At 31.6% G+C, this 5000-nt stretch overlaps 1 protein-coding gene across 2 annotated transcripts in view; it reads left to right on the top strand.

Annotated features, from left to right (window-relative positions):
• Positions 1-5000, top strand: part of chst8 (carbohydrate (N-acetylgalactosamine 4-0) sulfotransferase 8) — a 169691-nt gene that overhangs the window by 126 nt on the left and 164565 nt on the right. For both annotated transcript variants that reach the window (XM_081372000.1, XM_081372001.1), the window contains exon 1: positions 1-7. This exon is cut by the window's left edge and continues 126 nt beyond it. The gene's annotated coding sequence lies outside the window, so the exon portion shown is untranslated. The remainder of the gene's footprint in view (positions 8-5000) is intronic.

Consider the following 5000-nt stretch of genomic DNA (forward strand, 5'->3'; position numbering starts at 1 on the left):
AGATTCGGTAACTAATAATTCATCCGCTTTCAGGCCTGCAGCATTTTTGGGAAGTTTAGCATCCTCATTTCAGCCGTGTGCTCGTTATTTTACTATCATTAAGTTAAATAATCATAGCATTATATTATATATCTATTATATATAGAATTTGTTTTTTCTATTTTCTAAGTTTAGTTAAATTTTTTTTTTATTATTAATTTGATTTCAGTTTTAACTATTTTAAGTTAAACTAAATGAAAATGTTAGAATTTGCTATGGCAAAAAAAAAAAAAAAAATCAATACTTTATTTCTACATTTATTTTATTTAAAGTATTTTTTAAGTATGTTTATGTAGTTTTTGTTGTTAATTCTATTTCAGTTTTAGTTATTTCAGGTTACACTAAATTAAAATGTTAAAATTTGTTATGGCAAAATAAAATAAGTTTTATTCTATACTTTATTTCTACAATTATTTTATTTAAAGTATTTTTAAGTATGTTTATTTAGTTTTTGTTTGTTAAATAATTCCATTTCAGTTTTAGTTATTTTAAGTTAAACTAAATGAAAATGAGAAAATTTGTAATGGCAACTAGTTGAAATAAAATAGTTTTTTAATACTTTATTTCAGATTTTATTTTATTTCGAGTAACATTTGTTTTATGGTTTTAGTTTTAGTTAACTATAATAACCCTGGGAATTTCACACAAGAATTCGGTTTAGTTCTGTTCTGCTCTCATAAAAAATGAATATGCTCATGTTGTAATTTTAAGAAAGTATGTCTATTCAAATGAAATCTGCTCTTGTCAAACTCAGACACTTCAGATCTATTAATTATAAGTTTAGATGTTCATAAAGAGCTGAAGTTTGTCATTGCTCAGTGAGGCTCTCGTTCATGTTTCTATTTTTTCCTCTATAAAACATGATGGATCAGTTTAATTCCTCCTTTTGTTTGCAGTAGTGCGCCATTTTAATAATAAATTGCATCAGCATACTGTGTTCCAGTTTGTTGAAGTGAAAAAAGTATTTGAAGTTGTAATGGGAAAAAAGATGCAGAATTAAATGAGTAATTATTCAACTGGTTTAATGTCTCCGTGAGGCAAAAAATAAATGTAATGTGAAAACGGGAAATGAGGAGGCATTTTTAAATAAATCAAATGTATGTAAAACTCAAATAAAAGTTGTATATAGATATTTAAATTGCAAATAAAGCAGTTTTCATAAAAAAAAAAATTATATAGTTGTGTCTACTCCAATTTGTTGTTGAAACGCTTAGATTTATTCAAACATACATTAAATGAAGACATCAGGTTAAAAATATAATGAAATATATATATATTTTTTATATGATATTCTTTATATATATATATATATATATATATATATATATATATATATATATATATAAACAAATTTTTATCTTTCTTGCTAATTTAGTTTATAATTATATATATTTTTTTATTGTGCATGTAATAAAGACCGAAAAAGCTTCTTCTTCAGCGCTTATTAATCCATGTCACTATTTCGTTCCACGATTTTGGCACATTTCAAAACTTTTTCGGTCTAAACCATTAAGATTGCATTACTAATTTTATGCACTGATGAATCGTTCATAATGGATATGAAACCAAATTTCAGTCTTGATTTCATGCTGATCTCAAAATGAGAAAATCCGAGCTGGATGAATGTTGATGTGGTTGGCGTTTGGCTTCAGGTGTGTGTATCCGGACCGGAGCAGGTCGGGCTGGTGTTGGGATGCGAGTGAATGTTGTTGTAACATCAATCCCAGAAGAGAGACCGTATCTGGGTCAGTCGAAAGTGCTCGTCTCTTATTCTCTCTGGTTTTTAAATCTCCTGCCTCGGTTCACTGGCGCTCAGGATCCTGCAAACAGAAAAGAGTTTAGATGAAGCTTTCGAGTTGCTGTTGCATAATTGAGGCACTTTAAACTTGAGTGCAAAACAAGCCTCTGCCTTTAGTGCTCATTACATTTACACCGTCGTTTTTATATTTGTGAGAATAGGAGGCCTAATTTTAGCAGAACATTATCAGCAAAACAAGATTAGAAAGTGATTTGTTAATTTGATTGCTGGCTGTGATGCTGTACGATGATGAGGAAGTGTGTGTTTTGTGCTGCGTGAGCAGTTGCACGGTGAAGTTTAATACTTCAGATATTCCCTTTCATGCCCTTCATTCCCTTTCCAGGTCTGGACAGTTTTAAAGATCAAAGTGCGGATAAATGGAGTTTTTGTCTCCTGAAAGAAAGACGTGATTCTGAACTGAAACGAGTCGTCAGTAATTCAGTCTCACTTCAGGCTGAACCTGCATAGGTTTGTAACTAATTAGCATAATGCCAGTCTGCGGTCTTGATTGGCTGAGCAGCGTCTCTTAGCTCCGCCCTCAAACACTGTAGTGTATCTGAGACTGGAAGAGTTTGGTTCGTGTTGTTCGTGTGGAGAAGACGCTGTTTCCTGAGATTGATACGGTAAAACCCACGCCATCGTTACTGTTCGTATCACTGAGATCAAGAGCTGAGATTCAGATATTTATTTATTTATTTATGAACATTTATTAGAGGATGAACCCCATAAGATGAAACATCTCGTTTTCATGGGGGTCCTCAGGATCATGTCCAAACAACATAAAACAGAAAACAACAGAGTAGATACAATCAAATAAAACAAAAAAAAAATCATAAAAATAATAAAATAATAATACAACAACAACAATAAAAGAAAACAAAAACCTTAGCGCACACACTCACACACATTCACACGCACCATACGGACACGCACGCCCACACACACACACACACACACACACACACACAAGCTCTCACTATCCCCACCCATCACAAATAGACATTCATATATATATATATATATATATATATATATATATATATATATATATATATATATACACACACACAAACATAACATGACACATATCGATGCTAAATCTGAAATGCTAGAAACATAGACAAGTATTCTGAAGATGTGTTATCACAGCAGTTCGGAACAGAGAAAAAGACGTAAGCGAACGTATGGATGTTCCAGTCATGAGGGGCTCTAGCACAAAAAGCATATTTCCCAATGTGATAATGAACGGTCACAACAGACTGGAACATCTGACCAATCAGAGCAGAGCAGAGTAGACCAATCACAAGTGTTTTTGACCTTGGATGAAGGTTAACATTTTGTCTGAGAACAAAATCAGGAATGTATTTAATAGCATAATGGGGACGCTTCAAGATCGGTGCTTTGTTTGATGCACTAGCAACTCTACAGAAGTGAAAAAAGAGGCACAAGCAATAGTTTATATCGGTCATCCTTCAGTTCCTGAGCACTGGTGGCCTCAGTGTTCTTCATGAGTCCTGCAGTCCGCCTGTGGCTCGATCTATACTGGACCTGCTCCCAGAGAACGCCTCCATCAGCAGAATACCACAGTCTAATGCAGAAGAGATGCTGTGTTACAGAGGTCAAGGACTCGCAGTTCAGCTCTATCTATTTATCTATCTATCTATCTATCTATCTGTCTGTCTGTCTGTCTGTCTGTCTGTCTGTCTGTCTGTCCGTCCGTCCGTCCGTCCGTCCGTCCGTCCGTCCGTCCGTCCGTCCGTCCGTCCGTCCGTCCGTCCGTCCGTCCGTCCGTCCGTCCGTCCGTCCGTCCGTCCGTCCTTCCATCTTTTTATTAATTAATTTCTTAAATTTTATGAGTTTATTTCTAACAACATTTTAACATTATTTTAGATTTGGTCATGTTTATTTAATTTTATGTTTATTTATTTATTTACTTTTGTTTATTCATTTAACTTGATATAGTTTTTATTTTTTTATTGTAATATATTTATATGTTACTTATATGTATTTATTCAATTTCATTTGACTATTTCGAATAACATTTTCATTTTATATCTGGTTATATTTATTTACTTTTATTTATTTGCCTTTTATTTACTTGCGTTTATACTGTTTTTATTTGCTTTTATTTAGTTGTTTACCTTTTATTGTTATGTTTGTTTGTTTATTTATTTATTATATTTATAGTTTTATATTATTTATTATTAATTAATTATTTTTTAAATTAAATTAAATTGGATTTGATTTTACTTCTAATATTTAAAAAAAAAATTACTTATTTGCTCGTATTTATTTACATTTTTTTATTTACCTTTATAATATCTGGTATTATTTAATTTTTTAATGTATTGTAATACTTTATATGTTATGTATATTTATAACATTTATTTATTGTTATTGTGGTTATTTATATTTATTTATAACATTTAATTTAATTTCTAATCACATTTTAATTAAATGTAAAATTTGGTAACATTTATTTACTTTTATTTAATTACCTTTTTATTTACTCTTATTAATATTGTTTTTATTTACCTTTTATATGCATTCATATTTATTTTTATATGTTTATTTATTAGTATATTTTGATATTATGTATTTATATTAATTCTGTTTATTTATAGCAACCTTTTTTGTATTAGGTAAGGCTTATTTATCTTTATATATATTTTGCTAATTTGGTTTAGTTTAATATTATTAATATTATATATTATTCCAAATGTAGTTTTTCTCCTGTAATGTCGCTTGTTTCACTAAATAAACTCTAAAGCGGTTCTGTGAAGTGTTCATCTGAACTTGTGTGACATGAAACGATGCAAATGTGAAGTTGTGTGTAGCGTTGCTGCATCGACCCAGCGCTCCCGTCCCGTCCCGTCCTCAGCTCAGCCCGTTCTGGGTATAATTAACCAAACAAAGCTTATTGATTCTGCTTGTAGCTGAAATTGTTTGTGTGCGCTGGAGGTTGGAGGAGTGCTTTGTTGGCTATAAATAAAAACAGAAAGGAAAGCATGTAATGGATGCCGGAAAGCTGCGAGTTGTATATTTCTCTGTCAGCTTTAGGAGGTTTGCTCAGGTTTAGGGAGGAATCGGTCTTTATACGGATCATCCCGGACGTCATCTTAAGCTGCATCGATGCTGGATGTGGTTTAATGTTGTCTGAAGG

Source organism: Scardinius erythrophthalmus (genome assembly GCF_964197995.2).
Source record: "Scardinius erythrophthalmus genome assembly, chromosome: 8".
Classification (NCBI taxonomy): Eukaryota; Metazoa; Chordata; class Actinopteri; order Cypriniformes; family Leuciscidae; genus Scardinius; species Scardinius erythrophthalmus.